Genomic DNA, 13,977 nt, shown 5'->3' with positions numbered 1-13,977 from the left:
TCACGAAAAGACAGTGTTTGATGCAAAAAAAGCAATTTATACGAGTTTTGACCTGGAACATTTCGCTCACGGCCATACCACCCTGGACCAGCCCGATCTCGTCTGATCTCGGAAGCCAAGCAGGGTTGGGCCTGGTTAGTACTTGGATGGGAGACCGCCTGGGAATACCAGGTGCTGTGAGCATTTTCACACTTTTTCACCTGTCAAAAAAAAAAAAAAAAGAAGTTTTTCATTGAGATATCCCAATTTTGACCGAGCAAGTGGCGTGAAGGTACTCTTCACGAAAAGACAGTGTTTGATATAAAAAAGGCCGTTTTGACCTGGAACATTTCGCTCACGGCCATACCACCCTGGACCCGCCCGATCTCGTCTGATCTCGGAAGCCAAGCAGGGTTGGGCCTGTTTAGTACTTGGATGGGAGACCGCCTGGGAATACCTGGTGCTGTGAGCATTTTCATACTTTTTCACCTGTCAAAAAAAAAAAAAAAAAAAAAAAGAAGTTTTTCATTGAGATATCCCAATTTTGACCGAGCAAGTGGCGTGAAGGTACTCTTCACGAAAAGACAGTGTTTGATATAAAAAAGGCCGTTTTGACCTGGAACATTTCGCTCACGGCCATACCACCCTGGACCAGCCCGATCTCGTCTGATCTCGGAAGCCAAGCAGGGTTGGGCCTGTATAGTACTTGGATGGGAGACCGCCTGGGAATACCAGGTGCTGTGAGCATTTTCACACTTTTTCACCTGTCAAAAAAAAAAAAAAAAAAAAAAAAAAAGAAGTTTTTCATTGAGATATCCCAATTTTGACCGAGCAAGTGGCGTGAAGGTACTCTTCACGAAAAGACAGTGTTTGATGCAAAAAAAGCAATTTATACGAGTTTTGACCTGGAACATTTCGCTCACGGCCATACCACCCTGGACCAGCCCGATCTCGTCTGATCTCGGAAGCCAAGCAGGGTTGGGCCTGGTTAGTACTTGGATGGGAGACCGCCTGGGAATACCAGGTGCTGTGAGCATTTTCACACTTTTTCACCTGTCAAAAAAAAAAAAAAAAAAAAAAAAAGAAGTTTTTCATTGAGATATCCCAATTTTGACCGAGCAAGTGGCGTGAAGGTACTCTTCACGAAAAGACAGTGTTTGATATAAAAAAGGCCGTTTTGACCTGGAACATTTCGCTCACGGCCATACCACCCTGGACCAGCCCGATCTCGTCTGATCTCGGAAGCCAAGCAGGGTTGGGCCTGGTTAGTACTTGGATGGGAGACCGCCTGGGAATACCAGGTGCTGTGAGCATTTTCATACTTTTTCACCTGTCAAAAAAAAAAAAAAAAAAAAAAGAAGTTTTTCATTGAGATATCCCAATTTTGACCGAGCAAGTGGCGTGAAGGTACTCTTCACGAAAAGACAGTGTTTGATATAAAAAAGGCCGTTTTGACCTGGAACATTTCGCTCACGGCCATACCACCCTGGACCCGCCCGATCTCGTCTGATCTCGGAAGCCAAGCAGGGTTGGGCCTGTTTAGTACTTGGATGGGAGACCGCCTGGGAATACCAGGTGCTGTGAGCATTTCCCCCCTTTTTCACCTGTCAAAAAAAAAAAAAAAAAAAAAAAAAAGAAGTTTTTCATTGAGATATCCCAATTTTGACCGAGCAAGTGGCGTGAAGGTACTCTTCACGAAAAGACAGTGTTTGATATAAAAAAGGCCGTTTTGACCTGGAACATTTCGCTCACGGCCATACCACCCTGGACCCGCCCGATCTCGTCTGATCTCGGAAGCCAAGCAGGGTTGGGCCTGTTTAGTACTTGGATGGGAGACCGCCTGGGAATACCAGGTGCTGTGAGCATTTCCCCCCTTTTTCACCTGTCAAAAAAAAAAAAAAAAAAAAAAAGAAGTTTTTCATTGAGATATCCCAATTTTGACCGAGCAAGTGGCGTGAAGGTACTCTTCACGAAAAGACAGTGTTTGATATAAAAAAGGCCGTTTTGACCTGGAACATTTCGCTCACGGCCATACCACCCTGGACCCGCCCGATCTCGTCTGATCTCGGAAGCCAAGCAGGGTTGGGCCTGTTTAGTACTTGGATGGGAGACCGCCTGGGAATACCAGGTGCTGTGAGCATTTCCCCCCTTTTTCACCTGTCAAAAAAAAAAAAAAAAAAAAAAAGAAGTTTTTCATTGAGATATCCCAATTTTGACCGAGCAAGTGGCGTGAAGGTACTCTTCACGAAAAGACAGTGTTTGATGCAAAAAAAGCAATTTATACGAGTTTTGACCTGGAACATTTCGCTCACGGCCATACCACCCTGGACCAGCCCGATCTCGTCTGATCTCGGAAGCCAAGCAGGGTTGGGCCTGGTTAGTACTTGGATGGGAGACCGCCTGGGAATACCAGGTGCTGTGAGCATTTTCACACTTTTTCACCTGTCAAAAAAAAAAAAAAAAAAAAAAAAAAAGAAGTTTTTCATTGAGATATCCCAATTTTGACCGAGCAAGTGGCGTGAAGGTACTCTTCACGAAAAGACAGTGTTTGATGCAAAAAAAGCAATTTATACGAGTTTTGACCTGGAACATTTCGCTCACGGCCATACCACCCTGGACCAGCCCGATCTCGTCTGATCTCGGAAGCCAAGCAGGGTTGGGCCTGGTTAGTACTTGGATGGGAGACCGCCTGGGAATACCAGGTGCTGTGAGCATTTTCACACTTTTTCACCTGTCAAAAAAAAAAAAAAAAGAAGTTTTTCATTGAGATATCCCAATTTTGACCGAGCAAGTGGCGTGAAGGTACTCTTCACGAAAAGACAGTGTTTGATATAAAAAAGGCCGTTTTGACCTGGAACATTTCGCTCACGGCCATACCACCCTGGACCCGCCCGATCTCGTCTGATCTCGGAAGCCAAGCAGGGTTGGGCCTGTTTAGTACTTGGATGGGAGACCGCCTGGGAATACCTGGTGCTGTGAGCATTTTCATACTTTTTCACCTGTCAAAAAAAAAAAAAAAAAAAAAAAGAAGTTTTTCATTGAGATATCCCAATTTTGACCGAGCAAGTGGCGTGAAGGTACTCTTCACGAAAAGACAGTGTTTGATATAAAAAAGGCCGTTTTGACCTGGAACATTTCGCTCACGGCCATACCACCCTGGACCAGCCCGATCTCGTCTGATCTCGGAAGCCAAGCAGGGTTGGGCCTGGTTAGTACTTGGATGGGAGACCGCCTGGGAATACCAGGTGCTGTGAGCATTTTCATACTTTTTCACCTGTCAAAAAAAAAAAAAAAAAAAAAAAGAAGTTTTTCATTGAGATATCCCAATTTTGACCGAGCAAGTGGCGTGAAGGTACTCTTCACGAAAAGACAGTGTTTGATATAAAAAAGGCCGTTTTGACCTGGAACATTTCGCTCACGGCCATACCACCCTGGACCAGCCCGATCTCGTCTGATCTCGGAAGCCAAGCAGGGTTGGGCCTGGTTAGTACTTGGATGGGAGACCGCCTGGGAATACCAGGTGCTGTGAGCATTTTCACACTTTTTCACCTGTCAAAAAAAAAAAAAAAAGAAGTTTTTCATTGAGATATCCCAATTTTGACCGAGCAAGTGGCGTGAAGGTACTCTTCACGAAAAGACAGTGTTTGATATAAAAAAGGCCGTTTTGACCTGGAACATTTCGCTCACGGCCATACCACCCTGGACCAGCCCGATCTCGTCTGATCTCGGAAGCCAAGCAGGGTTGGGCCTGGTTAGTACTTGGATGGGAGACCGCCTGGGAATACCAGGTGCTGTGAGCATTTTCACACTTTTTCACCTGTCAAAAAAAAAAAAAAAAAAAAAAAAAAGAAGTTTTTCATTGAGATATCCCAATTTTGACCGAGCAAGTGGCGTGAAGGTACTCTTCACGAAAAGACAGTGTTTGATATAAAAAAGGCCGTTTTGACCTGGAACATTTCGCTCACGGCCATACCACCCTGGACCCGCCCGATCTCGTCTGATCTCGGAAGCCAAGCAGGGTTGGGCCTGTTTAGTACTTGGATGGGAGACCGCCTGGGAATACCAGGTGCTGTGAGCATTTCCCCCCTTTTTCACCTGTCAAAAAAAAAAAAAAAAAAAAAAAAAAAGAAGTTTTTCATTGAGATATCCCAATTTTGACCGAGCAAGTGGCGTGAAGGTACTCTTCACGAAAAGACAGTGTTTGATATAAAAAAGGCCGTTTTGACCTGGAACATTTCGCTCACGGCCATACCACCCTGGACCCGCCCGATCTCGTCTGATCTCGGAAGCCAAGCAGGGTTGGGCCTGTTTAGTACTTGGATGGGAGACCGCCTGGGAATACCAGGTGCTGTGAGCATTTCCCCCCTTTTTCACCTGTCAAAAAAAAAAAAAAAAAAAAAAAAAAAGAAGTTTTTCATTGAGATATCCCAATTTTGACCGAGCAAGTGGCGTGAAGGTACTCTTCACGAAAAGACAGTGTTTGATATAAAAAAGGCCGTTTTGACCTGGAACATTTCGCTCACGGCCATACCACCCTGGACCCGCCCGATCTCGTCTGATCTCGGAAGCCAAGCAGGGTTGGGCCTGTTTAGTACTTGGATGGGAGACCGCCTGGGAATACCAGGTGCTGTGAGCATTTCCCCCCTTTTTCACCTGTCAAAAAAAAAAAAAAAAAAAAAAAAAAAGAAGTTTTTCATTGAGATATCCCAATTTTGACCGAGCAAGTGGCGTGAAGGTACTCTTCACGAAAAGACAGTGTTTGATATAAAAAAGGCCGTTTTGACCTGGAACATTTCGCTCACGGCCATACCACCCTGGACCCGCCCGATCTCGTCTGATCTCGGAAGCCAAGCAGGGTTGGGCCTGTTTAGTACTTGGATGGGAGACCGCCTGGGAATACCAGGTGCTGTGAGCATTTCCCCCCTTTTTCACCTGTCAAAAAAAAAAAAAAAAAAAAAAAAAAAGAAGTTTTTCATTGAGATATCCCAATTTTGACCGAGCAAGTGGCGTGAAGGTACTCTTCACGAAAAGACAGTGTTTGATGCAAAAAAGGCCGTTTTGACCTGGAACATTTCGCTCACGGCCATACCACCCTGGACCCGCCCGATCTCGTCTGATCTCGGAAGCCAAGCAGGGTTGGGCCTGTTTAGTACTTGGATGGGAGACCGCCTGGGAATACCAGGTGCTGTGAGCATTTCCCCCCTTTTTCACCTGTCAAAAAAAAAAAAAAAAAAAAAAAAAAAGAAGTTTTTCATTGAGATATCCCAATTTTGACCGAGCAAGTGGCGTGAAGGTACTCTTCACGAAAAGACAGTGTTTGATATAAAAAAGGCCGTTTTGACCTGGAACATTTCGCTCACGGCCATACCACCCTGGACCCGCCCGATCTCGTCTGATCTCGGAAGCCAAGCAGGGTTGGGCCTGTTTAGTACTTGGATGGGAGACCGCCTGGGAATACCAGGTGCTGTGAGCATTTCCCCCCTTTTTCACCTGTCAAAAAAAAAAAAAAAAAAAAAAAAAAAGAAGTTTTTCATTGAGATATCCCAATTTTGACCGAGCAAGTGGCGTGAAGGTACTCTTCACGAAAAGACAGTGTTTGATGCAAAAAAAGCAATTTATACGAGTTTTGACCTGGAACATTTCGCTCACGGCCATACCACCCTGGACCAGCCCGATCTCGTCTGATCTCGGAAGCCAAGCAGGGTTGGGCCTGGTTAGTACTTGGATGGGAGACCGCCTGGGAATACCAGGTGCTGTGAGCATTTTCACACTTTTTCACCTGTCAAAAAAAAAAAAAAAAGAAGTTTTTCATTGAGATATCCCAATTTTGACCGAGCAAGTGGCGTGAAGGTACTCTTCACGAAAAGACAGTGTTTGATATAAAAAAGGCCGTTTTGACCTGGAACATTTCGCTCACGGCCATACCACCCTGGACCCGCCCGATCTCGTCTGATCTCGGAAGCCAAGCAGGGTTGGGCCTGTTTAGTACTTGGATGGGAGACCGCCTGGGAATACCTGGTGCTGTGAGCATTTTCATACTTTTTCACCTGTCAAAAAAAAAAAAAAAAAAAAAAAGAAGTTTTTCATTGAGATATCCCAATTTTGACCGAGCAAGTGGCGTGAAGGTACTCTTCACGAAAAGACAGTGTTTGATATAAAAAAGGCCGTTTTGACCTGGAACATTTCGCTCACGGCCATACCACCCTGGACCAGCCCGATCTCGTCTGATCTCGGAAGCCAAGCAGGGTTGGGCCTGGTTAGTACTTGGATGGGAGACCGCCTGGGAATACCAGGTGCTGTGAGCATTTTCATACTTTTTCACCTGTCAAAAAAAAAAAAAAAAAAAAAAAGAAGTTTTTCATTGAGATATCCCAATTTTGACCGAGCAAGTGGCGTGAAGGTACTCTTCACGAAAAGACAGTGTTTGATATAAAAAAGGCCGTTTTGACCTGGAACATTTCGCTCACGGCCATACCACCCTGGACCAGCCCGATCTCGTCTGATCTCGGAAGCCAAGCAGGGTTGGGCCTGGTTAGTACTTGGATGGGAGACCGCCTGGGAATACCAGGTGCTGTGAGCATTTTCACACTTTTTCACCTGTCAAAAAAAAAAAAAAAAGAAGTTTTTCATTGAGATATCCCAATTTTGACCGAGCAAGTGGCGTGAAGGTACTCTTCACGAAAAGACAGTGTTTGATATAAAAAAGGCCGTTTTGACCTGGAACATTTCGCTCACGGCCATACCACCCTGGACCAGCCCGATCTCGTCTGATCTCGGAAGCCAAGCAGGGTTGGGCCTGGTTAGTACTTGGATGGGAGACCGCCTGGGAATACCAGGTGCTGTGAGCATTTTCACACTTTTTCACCTGTCAAAAAAAAAAAAAAAAAAAAAAAAAAGAAGTTTTTCATTGAGATATCCCAATTTTGACCGAGCAAGTGGCGTGAAGGTACTCTTCACGAAAAGACAGTGTTTGATATAAAAAAGGCCGTTTTGACCTGGAACATTTCGCTCACGGCCATACCACCCTGGACCCGCCCGATCTCGTCTGATCTCGGAAGCCAAGCAGGGTTGGGCCTGTTTAGTACTTGGATGGGAGACCGCCTGGGAATACCAGGTGCTGTGAGCATTTCCCCCCTTTTTCACCTGTCAAAAAAAAAAAAAAAAAAAAAAAAAAAGAAGTTTTTCATTGAGATATCCCAATTTTGACCGAGCAAGTGGCGTGAAGGTACTCTTCACGAAAAGACAGTGTTTGATATAAAAAAGGCCGTTTTGACCTGGAACATTTCGCTCACGGCCATACCACCCTGGACCCGCCCGATCTCGTCTGATCTCGGAAGCCAAGCAGGGTTGGGCCTGTTTAGTACTTGGATGGGAGACCGCCTGGGAATACCAGGTGCTGTGAGCATTTCCCCCCTTTTTCACCTGTCAAAAAAAAAAAAAAAAAAAAAAAAAAAGAAGTTTTTCATTGAGATATCCCAATTTTGACCGAGCAAGTGGCGTGAAGGTACTCTTCACGAAAAGACAGTGTTTGATATAAAAAAGGCCGTTTTGACCTGGAACATTTCGCTCACGGCCATACCACCCTGGACCCGCCCGATCTCGTCTGATCTCGGAAGCCAAGCAGGGTTGGGCCTGTTTAGTACTTGGATGGGAGACCGCCTGGGAATACCAGGTGCTGTGAGCATTTCCCCCCTTTTTCACCTGTCAAAAAAAAAAAAAAAAAAAAAAAAAAAGAAGTTTTTCATTGAGATATCCCAATTTTGACCGAGCAAGTGGCGTGAAGGTACTCTTCACGAAAAGACAGTGTTTGATGCAAAAAAAGCAATTTATACGAGTTTTGACCTGGAACATTTCGCTCACGGCCATACCACCCTGGACCAGCCCGATCTCGTCTGATCTCGGAAGCCAAGCAGGGTTGGGCCTGGTTAGTACTTGGATGGGAGACCGCCTGGGAATACCAGGTGCTGTGAGCATTTTCACACTTTTTCACCTGTCAAAAAAAAAAAAAAAAGAAGTTTTTCATTGAGATATCCCAATTTTGACCGAGCAAGTGGCGTGAAGGTACTCTTCACGAAAAGACAGTGTTTGATATAAAAAAGGCCGTTTTGACCTGGAACATTTCGCTCACGGCCATACCACCCTGGACCCGCCCGATCTCGTCTGATCTCGGAAGCCAAGCAGGGTTGGGCCTGTTTAGTACTTGGATGGGAGACCGCCTGGGAATACCTGGTGCTGTGAGCATTTTCATACTTTTTCACCTGTCAAAAAAAAAAAAAAAAAAAAAAAGAAGTTTTTCATTGAGATATCCCAATTTTGACCGAGCAAGTGGCGTGAAGGTACTCTTCACGAAAAGACAGTGTTTGATATAAAAAAGGCCGTTTTGACCTGGAACATTTCGCTCACGGCCATACCACCCTGGACCAGCCCGATCTCGTCTGATCTCGGAAGCCAAGCAGGGTTGGGCCTGGTTAGTACTTGGATGGGAGACCGCCTGGGAATACCAGGTGCTGTGAGCATTTCCCCCCTTTTTCACCTGTCAAAAAAAAAAAAAAAAAAAAAAAGAAGTTTTTCATTGAGATATCCCAATTTTGACCGAGCAAGTGGCGTGAAGGTACTCTTCACGAAAAGACAGTGTTTGATATAAAAAAGGCCGTTTTGACCTGGAACATTTCGCTCACGGCCATACCACCCTGGACCCGCCCGATCTCGTCTGATCTCGGAAGCCAAGCAGGGTTGGGCCTGTTTAGTACTTGGATGGGAGACCGCCTGGGAATACCAGGTGCTGTGAGCATTTCCCCCCTTTTTCACCTGTCAAAAAAAAAAAAAAAAAAAAAAAAAAAGAAGTTTTTCATTGAGATATCCCAATTTTGACCGAGCAAGTGGCGTGAAGGTACTCTTCACGAAAAGACAGTGTTTGATATAAAAAAGGCCGTTTTGACCTGGAACATTTCGCTCACGGCCATACCACCCTGGACCCGCCCGATCTCGTCTGATCTCGGAAGCCAAGCAGGGTTGGGCCTGTTTAGTACTTGGATGGGAGACCGCCTGGGAATACCAGGTGCTGTGAGCATTTCCCCCCTTTTTCACCTGTCAAAAAAAAAAAAAAAAAAAAAAAAAAAGAAGTTTTTCATTGAGATATCCCAATTTTGACCGAGCAAGTGGCGTGAAGGTACTCTTCACGAAAAGACAGTGTTTGATATAAAAAAGGCCGTTTTGACCTGGAACATTTCGCTCACGGCCATACCACCCTGGACCCGCCCGATCTCGTCTGATCTCGGAAGCCAAGCAGGGTTGGGCCTGTTTAGTACTTGGATGGGAGACCGCCTGGGAATACCAGGTGCTGTGAGCATTTCCCCCCTTTTTCACCTGTCAAAAAAAAAAAAAAAAAAAAAAAAAAAGAAGTTTTTCATTGAGATATCCCAATTTTGACCGAGCAAGTGGCGTGAAGGTACTCTTCACGAAAAGACAGTGTTTGATGCAAAAAAAGCAATTTATACGAGTTTTGACCTGGAACATTTCGCTCACGGCCATACCACCCTGGACCAGCCCGATCTCGTCTGATCTCGGAAGCCAAGCAGGGTTGGGCCTGGTTAGTACTTGGATGGGAGACCGCCTGGGAATACCAGGTGCTGTGAGCATTTTCACACTTTTTCACCTGTCAAAAAAAAAAAAAAAAGAAGTTTTTCATTGAGATATCCCAATTTTGACCGAGCAAGTGGCGTGAAGGTACTCTTCACGAAAAGACAGTGTTTGATATAAAAAAGGCCGTTTTGACCTGGAACATTTCGCTCACGGCCATACCACCCTGGACCCGCCCGATCTCGTCTGATCTCGGAAGCCAAGCAGGGTTGGGCCTGTTTAGTACTTGGATGGGAGACCGCCTGGGAATACCTGGTGCTGTGAGCATTTTCATACTTTTTCACCTGTCAAAAAAAAAAAAAAAAAAAAAAGAAGTTTTTCATTGAGATATCCCAATTTTGACCGAGCAAGTGGCGTGAAGGTACTCTTCACGAAAAGACAGTGTTTGATATAAAAAAGGCCGTTTTGACCTGGAACATTTCGCTCACGGCCATACCACCCTGGACCAGCCCGATCTCGTCTGATCTCGGAAGCCAAGCAGGGTTGGGCCTGGTTAGTACTTGGATGGGAGACCGCCTGGGAATACCAGGTGCTGTGAGCATTTCCCCCCTTTTTCACCTGTCAAAAAAAAAAAAAAAAAAAAAAAGAAGTTTTTCATTGAGATATCCCAATTTTGACCGAGCAAGTGGCGTGAAGGTACTCTTCACGAAAAGACAGTGTTTGATATAAAAAAGGCCGTTTTGACCTGGAACATTTCGCTCACGGCCATACCACCCTGGACCCGCCCGATCTCGTCTGATCTCGGAAGCCAAGCAGGGTTGGGCCTGTTTAGTACTTGGATGGGAGACCGCCTGGGAATACCAGGTGCTGTGAGCATTTCCCCCCTTTTTCACCTGTCAAAAAAAAAAAAAAAAAAAAAAAAAAGAAGTTTTTCATTGAGATATCCCAATTTTGACCGAGCAAGTGGCGTGAAGGTACTCTTCACGAAAAGACAGTGTTTGATATAAAAAAGGCCGTTTTGACCTGGAACATTTCGCTCACGGCCATACCACCCTGGACCCGCCCGATCTCGTCTGATCTCGGAAGCCAAGCAGGGTTGGGCCTGTTTAGTACTTGGATGGGAGACCGCCTGGGAATACCAGGTGCTGTGAGCATTTCCCCCCTTTTTCACCTGTCAAAAAAAAAAAAAAAAAAAAAAAGAAGTTTTTCATTGAGATATCCCAATTTTGACCGAGCAAGTGGCGTGAAGGTACTCTTCACGAAAAGACAGTGTTTGATATAAAAAAGGCCGTTTTGACCTGGAACATTTCGCTCACGGCCATACCACCCTGGACCCGCCCGATCTCGTCTGATCTCGGAAGCCAAGCAGGGTTGGGCCTGTTTAGTACTTGGATGGGAGACCGCCTGGGAATACCAGGTGCTGTGAGCATTTCCCCCCTTTTTCACCTGTCAAAAAAAAAAAAAAAAAAAAAAAAAAGAAGTTTTTCATTGAGATATCCCAATTTTGACCGAGCAAGTGGCGTGAAGGTACTCTTCACGAAAAGACAGTGTTTGATATAAAAAAGGCCGTTTTGACCTGGAACATTTCGCTCACGGCCATACCACCCTGGACCAGCCCGATCTCGTCTGATCTCGGAAGCCAAGCAGGGTTGGGCCTGGTTAGTACTTGGATGGGAGACCGCCTGGGAATACCAGGTGCTGTGAGCATTTTCACACTTTTTCACCTGTCAAAAAAAAAAAAAAAAAAAAAAAAAAAGAAGTTTTTCATTGAGATATCCCAATTTTGACCGAGCAAGTGGCGTGAAGGTACTCTTCACGAAAAGACAGTGTTTGATATAAAAAAGGCCGTTTTGACCTGGAACATTTCGCTCACGGCCATACCACCCTGGACCCGCCCGATCTCGTCTGATCTCGGAAGCCAAGCAGGGTTGGGCCTGTTTAGTACTTGGATGGGAGACCGCCTGGGAATACCAGGTGCTGTGAGCATTTCCCCCCTTTTTCACCTGTCAAAAAAAAAAAAAAAAAAAAAAAAAAGAAGTTTTTCATTGAGATATCCCAATTTTGACCGAGCAAGTGGCGTGAAGGTACTCTTCACGAAAAGACAGTGTTTGATATAAAAAAGGCCGTTTTGACCTGGAACATTTCGCTCACGGCCATACCACCCTGGACCCGCCCGATCTCGTCTGATCTCGGAAGCCAAGCAGGGTTGGGCCTGTTTAGTACTTGGATGGGAGACCGCCTGGGAATACCAGGTGCTGTGAGCATTTCCCCCCTTTTTCACCTGTCAAAAAAAAAAAAAAAAAAAAAAAAAAAAGAAGTTTTTCATTGAGATATCCCAATTTTGACCGAGCAAGTGGCGTGAAGGTACTCTTCACGAAAAGACAGTGTTTGATATAAAAAAGGCCGTTTTGACCTGGAACATTTCGCTCACGGCCATACCACCCTGGACCCGCCCGATCTCGTCTGATCTCGGAAGCCAAGCAGGGTTGGGCCTGTTTAGTACTTGGATGGGAGACCGCCTGGGAATACCAGGTGCTGTGAGCATTTCCCCCCTTTTTCACCTGTCAAAAAAAAAAAAAAAAAAAAAAAAAAGAAGTTTTTCATTGAGATATCCCAATTTTGACCGAGCAAGTGGCGTGAAGGTACTCTTCACGAAAAGACAGTGTTTGATATAAAAAAGGCCGTTTTGACCTGGAACATTTCGCTCACGGCCATACCACCCTGGACCAGCCCGATCTCGTCTGATCTCGGAAGCCAAGCAGGGTTGGGCCTGGTTAGTACTTGGATGGGAGACCGCCTGGGAATACCAGGTGCTGTGAGCATTTTCACACTTTTTCACCTGTCAAAAAAAAAAAAAAAAAAAAAAAAAAAGAAGTTTTTCATTGAGATATCCCAATTTTGACCGAGCAAGTGGCGTGAAGGTACTCTTCACGAAAAGACAGTGTTTGATATAAAAAAGGCCGTTTTGACCTGGAACATTTCGCTCACGGCCATACCACCCTGGACCCGCCCGATCTCGTCTGATCTCGGAAGCCAAGCAGGGTTGGGCCTGTTTAGTACTTGGATGGGAGACCGCCTGGGAATACCAGGTGCTGTGAGCATTTCCCCCCTTTTTCACCTGTCAAAAAAAAAAAAAAAAAAAAAAAAAAAGAAGTTTTTCATTGAGATATCCCAATTTTGACCGAGCAAGTGGCGTGAAGGTACTCTTCACGAAAAGACAGTGTTTGATATAAAAAAGGCCGTTTTGACCTGGAACATTTCGCTCACGGCCATACCACCCTGGACCCGCCCGATCTCGTCTGATCTCGGAAGCCAAGCAGGGTTGGGCCTGTTTAGTACTTGGATGGGAGACCGCCTGGGAATACCAGGTGCTGTGAGCATTTCCCCCCTTTTTCACCTGTCAAAAAAAAAAAAAAAAAAAAAAAAAAGAAGTTTTTCATTGAGATATCCCAATTTTGACCGAGCAAGTGGCGTGAAGGTACTCTTCACGAAAAGACAGTGTTTGATATAAAAAAGGCCGTTTTGACCTGGAACATTTCGCTCACGGCCATACCACCCTGGACCCGCCCGATCTCGTCTGATCTCGGAAGCCAAGCAGGGTTGGGCCTGTTTAGTACTTGGATGGGAGACCGCCTGGGAATACCAGGTGCTGTGAGCATTTCCCCCCTTTTTCACCTGTCAAAAAAAAAAAAAAAAAAAAAAAAAAAAGAAGTTTTTCATTGAGATATCCCAATTTTGACCGAGCAAGTGGCGTGAAGGTACTCTTCACGAAAAGACAGTGTTTGATGCAAAAAAAGCAATTTATACGAGTTTTGACCTGGAACATTTCGCTCACGGCCATACCACCCTGGACCAGCCCGATCTCGTCTGATCTCGGAAGCCAAGCAGGGTTGGGCCTGGTTAGTACTTGGATGGGAGACCGCCTGGGAATACCAGGTGCTGTGAGCATTTTCACACTTTTTCACCTGTCAAAAAAAAAAAAAAAAGAAGTTTTTCATTGAGATATCCCAATTTTGACCGAGCAAGTGGCGTGAAGGTACTCTTCACGAAAAGACAGTGTTTGATATAAAAAAGGCCGTTTTGACCTGGAACATTTCGCTCACGGCCATACCACCCTGGACCCGCCCGATCTCGTCTGATCTCGGAAGCCAAGCAGGGTTGGGCCTGTTTAGTACTTGGATGGGAGACCGCCTGGGAATACCTGGTGCTGTGAGCATTTTCATACTTTTTCACCTGTCAAAAAAAAAAAAAAAAAAAAAAAGAAGTTTTTCATTGAGATATCCCAATTTTGACCGAGCAAGTGGCGTGAAGGTACTCTTCACGAAAAGACAGTGTTTGATATAAAAAAGGCCGTTTTGACCTGGAACATTTCGCTCACGGCCATACCACCCTGGACCAGCCCGATCTCGTCTGATCTCG

The 13,977-nt window shown here is 45.3% G+C and overlaps 50 non-coding genes across 50 annotated transcripts; all 50 read left to right on the top strand.

Moving 5' to 3' along the window:
* Window positions 1-64: 64 nt before the first annotated feature.
* Window positions 65-183, top strand: LOC140363756 (5S ribosomal RNA). Its single transcript, XR_011927213.1, has one exon. It is a non-coding gene; the product is annotated as a 5S ribosomal RNA (ribosomal RNA).
* Window positions 184-332: 149 nt separating this feature from the next.
* On the top strand, window positions 333-451 carry LOC140364126 (5S ribosomal RNA). The gene has a single exon (XR_011927561.1). It is a non-coding gene; the product is annotated as a 5S ribosomal RNA (ribosomal RNA).
* Window positions 452-607: 156 nt separating this feature from the next.
* LOC140364217 (5S ribosomal RNA) lies at window positions 608-726 on the top strand. The gene has a single exon (XR_011927646.1). It is a non-coding gene; the product is annotated as a 5S ribosomal RNA (ribosomal RNA).
* Window positions 727-896: 170 nt separating this feature from the next.
* On the top strand, window positions 897-1,015 carry LOC140363755 (5S ribosomal RNA). The gene has a single exon (XR_011927212.1). It is a non-coding gene; the product is annotated as a 5S ribosomal RNA (ribosomal RNA).
* A 158-nt stretch (window positions 1,016-1,173) lies between these two features.
* LOC140363754 (5S ribosomal RNA) lies at window positions 1,174-1,292 on the top strand. The gene has a single exon (XR_011927211.1). It is a non-coding gene; the product is annotated as a 5S ribosomal RNA (ribosomal RNA).
* A 155-nt stretch (window positions 1,293-1,447) lies between these two features.
* LOC140363962 (5S ribosomal RNA) lies at window positions 1,448-1,566 on the top strand. The gene has a single exon (XR_011927406.1). It is a non-coding gene; the product is annotated as a 5S ribosomal RNA (ribosomal RNA).
* A 159-nt stretch (window positions 1,567-1,725) lies between these two features.
* On the top strand, window positions 1,726-1,844 carry LOC140363949 (5S ribosomal RNA). The gene has a single exon (XR_011927394.1). It is a non-coding gene; the product is annotated as a 5S ribosomal RNA (ribosomal RNA).
* A 156-nt stretch (window positions 1,845-2,000) lies between these two features.
* LOC140363937 (5S ribosomal RNA) lies at window positions 2,001-2,119 on the top strand. Its single transcript, XR_011927383.1, has one exon. It is a non-coding gene; the product is annotated as a 5S ribosomal RNA (ribosomal RNA).
* Window positions 2,120-2,285: 166 nt separating this feature from the next.
* LOC140363753 (5S ribosomal RNA) lies at window positions 2,286-2,404 on the top strand. The gene has a single exon (XR_011927210.1). It is a non-coding gene; the product is annotated as a 5S ribosomal RNA (ribosomal RNA).
* A 170-nt stretch (window positions 2,405-2,574) lies between these two features.
* Window positions 2,575-2,693, top strand: LOC140363752 (5S ribosomal RNA). Its single transcript, XR_011927209.1, has one exon. It is a non-coding gene; the product is annotated as a 5S ribosomal RNA (ribosomal RNA).
* A 149-nt stretch (window positions 2,694-2,842) lies between these two features.
* LOC140364114 (5S ribosomal RNA) lies at window positions 2,843-2,961 on the top strand. Its single transcript, XR_011927550.1, has one exon. It is a non-coding gene; the product is annotated as a 5S ribosomal RNA (ribosomal RNA).
* Window positions 2,962-3,117: 156 nt separating this feature from the next.
* LOC140363751 (5S ribosomal RNA) lies at window positions 3,118-3,236 on the top strand. Its single transcript, XR_011927208.1, has one exon. It is a non-coding gene; the product is annotated as a 5S ribosomal RNA (ribosomal RNA).
* Window positions 3,237-3,392: 156 nt separating this feature from the next.
* LOC140363749 (5S ribosomal RNA) lies at window positions 3,393-3,511 on the top strand. The gene has a single exon (XR_011927207.1). It is a non-coding gene; the product is annotated as a 5S ribosomal RNA (ribosomal RNA).
* Window positions 3,512-3,660: 149 nt separating this feature from the next.
* Window positions 3,661-3,779, top strand: LOC140363747 (5S ribosomal RNA). Its single transcript, XR_011927205.1, has one exon. It is a non-coding gene; the product is annotated as a 5S ribosomal RNA (ribosomal RNA).
* A 159-nt stretch (window positions 3,780-3,938) lies between these two features.
* On the top strand, window positions 3,939-4,057 carry LOC140363925 (5S ribosomal RNA). Its single transcript, XR_011927372.1, has one exon. It is a non-coding gene; the product is annotated as a 5S ribosomal RNA (ribosomal RNA).
* Window positions 4,058-4,217: 160 nt separating this feature from the next.
* LOC140363914 (5S ribosomal RNA) lies at window positions 4,218-4,336 on the top strand. The gene has a single exon (XR_011927361.1). It is a non-coding gene; the product is annotated as a 5S ribosomal RNA (ribosomal RNA).
* Window positions 4,337-4,496: 160 nt separating this feature from the next.
* On the top strand, window positions 4,497-4,615 carry LOC140363902 (5S ribosomal RNA). Its single transcript, XR_011927350.1, has one exon. It is a non-coding gene; the product is annotated as a 5S ribosomal RNA (ribosomal RNA).
* A 160-nt stretch (window positions 4,616-4,775) lies between these two features.
* On the top strand, window positions 4,776-4,894 carry LOC140363890 (5S ribosomal RNA). Its single transcript, XR_011927339.1, has one exon. It is a non-coding gene; the product is annotated as a 5S ribosomal RNA (ribosomal RNA).
* Window positions 4,895-5,054: 160 nt separating this feature from the next.
* Window positions 5,055-5,173, top strand: LOC140363879 (5S ribosomal RNA). Its single transcript, XR_011927328.1, has one exon. It is a non-coding gene; the product is annotated as a 5S ribosomal RNA (ribosomal RNA).
* A 160-nt stretch (window positions 5,174-5,333) lies between these two features.
* On the top strand, window positions 5,334-5,452 carry LOC140363867 (5S ribosomal RNA). Its single transcript, XR_011927317.1, has one exon. It is a non-coding gene; the product is annotated as a 5S ribosomal RNA (ribosomal RNA).
* Window positions 5,453-5,622: 170 nt separating this feature from the next.
* Window positions 5,623-5,741, top strand: LOC140363746 (5S ribosomal RNA). Its single transcript, XR_011927204.1, has one exon. It is a non-coding gene; the product is annotated as a 5S ribosomal RNA (ribosomal RNA).
* Window positions 5,742-5,890: 149 nt separating this feature from the next.
* LOC140364103 (5S ribosomal RNA) lies at window positions 5,891-6,009 on the top strand. Its single transcript, XR_011927539.1, has one exon. It is a non-coding gene; the product is annotated as a 5S ribosomal RNA (ribosomal RNA).
* A 156-nt stretch (window positions 6,010-6,165) lies between these two features.
* Window positions 6,166-6,284, top strand: LOC140363745 (5S ribosomal RNA). Its single transcript, XR_011927203.1, has one exon. It is a non-coding gene; the product is annotated as a 5S ribosomal RNA (ribosomal RNA).
* Window positions 6,285-6,440: 156 nt separating this feature from the next.
* Window positions 6,441-6,559, top strand: LOC140363744 (5S ribosomal RNA). The gene has a single exon (XR_011927202.1). It is a non-coding gene; the product is annotated as a 5S ribosomal RNA (ribosomal RNA).
* Window positions 6,560-6,708: 149 nt separating this feature from the next.
* Window positions 6,709-6,827, top strand: LOC140363743 (5S ribosomal RNA). The gene has a single exon (XR_011927201.1). It is a non-coding gene; the product is annotated as a 5S ribosomal RNA (ribosomal RNA).
* A 159-nt stretch (window positions 6,828-6,986) lies between these two features.
* LOC140363855 (5S ribosomal RNA) lies at window positions 6,987-7,105 on the top strand. Its single transcript, XR_011927306.1, has one exon. It is a non-coding gene; the product is annotated as a 5S ribosomal RNA (ribosomal RNA).
* Window positions 7,106-7,265: 160 nt separating this feature from the next.
* LOC140363843 (5S ribosomal RNA) lies at window positions 7,266-7,384 on the top strand. Its single transcript, XR_011927295.1, has one exon. It is a non-coding gene; the product is annotated as a 5S ribosomal RNA (ribosomal RNA).
* Window positions 7,385-7,544: 160 nt separating this feature from the next.
* Window positions 7,545-7,663, top strand: LOC140363831 (5S ribosomal RNA). Its single transcript, XR_011927283.1, has one exon. It is a non-coding gene; the product is annotated as a 5S ribosomal RNA (ribosomal RNA).
* A 170-nt stretch (window positions 7,664-7,833) lies between these two features.
* On the top strand, window positions 7,834-7,952 carry LOC140363742 (5S ribosomal RNA). The gene has a single exon (XR_011927200.1). It is a non-coding gene; the product is annotated as a 5S ribosomal RNA (ribosomal RNA).
* Window positions 7,953-8,101: 149 nt separating this feature from the next.
* LOC140364091 (5S ribosomal RNA) lies at window positions 8,102-8,220 on the top strand. The gene has a single exon (XR_011927528.1). It is a non-coding gene; the product is annotated as a 5S ribosomal RNA (ribosomal RNA).
* Window positions 8,221-8,376: 156 nt separating this feature from the next.
* On the top strand, window positions 8,377-8,495 carry LOC140363741 (5S ribosomal RNA). The gene has a single exon (XR_011927199.1). It is a non-coding gene; the product is annotated as a 5S ribosomal RNA (ribosomal RNA).
* Window positions 8,496-8,651: 156 nt separating this feature from the next.
* Window positions 8,652-8,770, top strand: LOC140363819 (5S ribosomal RNA). The gene has a single exon (XR_011927272.1). It is a non-coding gene; the product is annotated as a 5S ribosomal RNA (ribosomal RNA).
* Window positions 8,771-8,930: 160 nt separating this feature from the next.
* Window positions 8,931-9,049, top strand: LOC140363807 (5S ribosomal RNA). Its single transcript, XR_011927261.1, has one exon. It is a non-coding gene; the product is annotated as a 5S ribosomal RNA (ribosomal RNA).
* A 160-nt stretch (window positions 9,050-9,209) lies between these two features.
* On the top strand, window positions 9,210-9,328 carry LOC140363795 (5S ribosomal RNA). Its single transcript, XR_011927250.1, has one exon. It is a non-coding gene; the product is annotated as a 5S ribosomal RNA (ribosomal RNA).
* A 170-nt stretch (window positions 9,329-9,498) lies between these two features.
* LOC140363740 (5S ribosomal RNA) lies at window positions 9,499-9,617 on the top strand. Its single transcript, XR_011927198.1, has one exon. It is a non-coding gene; the product is annotated as a 5S ribosomal RNA (ribosomal RNA).
* A 149-nt stretch (window positions 9,618-9,766) lies between these two features.
* On the top strand, window positions 9,767-9,885 carry LOC140364078 (5S ribosomal RNA). Its single transcript, XR_011927517.1, has one exon. It is a non-coding gene; the product is annotated as a 5S ribosomal RNA (ribosomal RNA).
* Window positions 9,886-10,040: 155 nt separating this feature from the next.
* On the top strand, window positions 10,041-10,159 carry LOC140363739 (5S ribosomal RNA). Its single transcript, XR_011927197.1, has one exon. It is a non-coding gene; the product is annotated as a 5S ribosomal RNA (ribosomal RNA).
* A 156-nt stretch (window positions 10,160-10,315) lies between these two features.
* LOC140363784 (5S ribosomal RNA) lies at window positions 10,316-10,434 on the top strand. The gene has a single exon (XR_011927239.1). It is a non-coding gene; the product is annotated as a 5S ribosomal RNA (ribosomal RNA).
* Window positions 10,435-10,593: 159 nt separating this feature from the next.
* Window positions 10,594-10,712, top strand: LOC140363772 (5S ribosomal RNA). Its single transcript, XR_011927228.1, has one exon. It is a non-coding gene; the product is annotated as a 5S ribosomal RNA (ribosomal RNA).
* Window positions 10,713-10,868: 156 nt separating this feature from the next.
* On the top strand, window positions 10,869-10,987 carry LOC140363760 (5S ribosomal RNA). The gene has a single exon (XR_011927217.1). It is a non-coding gene; the product is annotated as a 5S ribosomal RNA (ribosomal RNA).
* A 159-nt stretch (window positions 10,988-11,146) lies between these two features.
* Window positions 11,147-11,265, top strand: LOC140363738 (5S ribosomal RNA). Its single transcript, XR_011927196.1, has one exon. It is a non-coding gene; the product is annotated as a 5S ribosomal RNA (ribosomal RNA).
* Window positions 11,266-11,425: 160 nt separating this feature from the next.
* On the top strand, window positions 11,426-11,544 carry LOC140363748 (5S ribosomal RNA). Its single transcript, XR_011927206.1, has one exon. It is a non-coding gene; the product is annotated as a 5S ribosomal RNA (ribosomal RNA).
* A 159-nt stretch (window positions 11,545-11,703) lies between these two features.
* Window positions 11,704-11,822, top strand: LOC140363737 (5S ribosomal RNA). Its single transcript, XR_011927195.1, has one exon. It is a non-coding gene; the product is annotated as a 5S ribosomal RNA (ribosomal RNA).
* Window positions 11,823-11,983: 161 nt separating this feature from the next.
* Window positions 11,984-12,102, top strand: LOC140363725 (5S ribosomal RNA). Its single transcript, XR_011927184.1, has one exon. It is a non-coding gene; the product is annotated as a 5S ribosomal RNA (ribosomal RNA).
* A 159-nt stretch (window positions 12,103-12,261) lies between these two features.
* LOC140363736 (5S ribosomal RNA) lies at window positions 12,262-12,380 on the top strand. Its single transcript, XR_011927194.1, has one exon. It is a non-coding gene; the product is annotated as a 5S ribosomal RNA (ribosomal RNA).
* A 160-nt stretch (window positions 12,381-12,540) lies between these two features.
* Window positions 12,541-12,659, top strand: LOC140364191 (5S ribosomal RNA). The gene has a single exon (XR_011927622.1). It is a non-coding gene; the product is annotated as a 5S ribosomal RNA (ribosomal RNA).
* A 160-nt stretch (window positions 12,660-12,819) lies between these two features.
* On the top strand, window positions 12,820-12,938 carry LOC140364072 (5S ribosomal RNA). The gene has a single exon (XR_011927511.1). It is a non-coding gene; the product is annotated as a 5S ribosomal RNA (ribosomal RNA).
* Window positions 12,939-13,097: 159 nt separating this feature from the next.
* LOC140363955 (5S ribosomal RNA) lies at window positions 13,098-13,216 on the top strand. Its single transcript, XR_011927400.1, has one exon. It is a non-coding gene; the product is annotated as a 5S ribosomal RNA (ribosomal RNA).
* Window positions 13,217-13,387: 171 nt separating this feature from the next.
* On the top strand, window positions 13,388-13,506 carry LOC140363735 (5S ribosomal RNA). The gene has a single exon (XR_011927193.1). It is a non-coding gene; the product is annotated as a 5S ribosomal RNA (ribosomal RNA).
* A 149-nt stretch (window positions 13,507-13,655) lies between these two features.
* Window positions 13,656-13,774, top strand: LOC140364065 (5S ribosomal RNA). Its single transcript, XR_011927505.1, has one exon. It is a non-coding gene; the product is annotated as a 5S ribosomal RNA (ribosomal RNA).
* Window positions 13,775-13,977: the final 203 nt, after the last annotated feature.

The sequence above is a fragment of the Eucyclogobius newberryi genome, unplaced genomic scaffold, assembly GCF_026437365.1.
Source record: "Eucyclogobius newberryi isolate DKJ021-1_F unplaced genomic scaffold, fEucNew1.0.hap1 SCAF_179, whole genome shotgun sequence".
In the NCBI taxonomy this organism is placed as follows: domain Eukaryota; kingdom Metazoa; phylum Chordata; class Actinopteri; order Gobiiformes; family Gobiidae; genus Eucyclogobius; species Eucyclogobius newberryi.
This window is presented reverse-complemented; position numbering and strand designations above follow the sequence as displayed.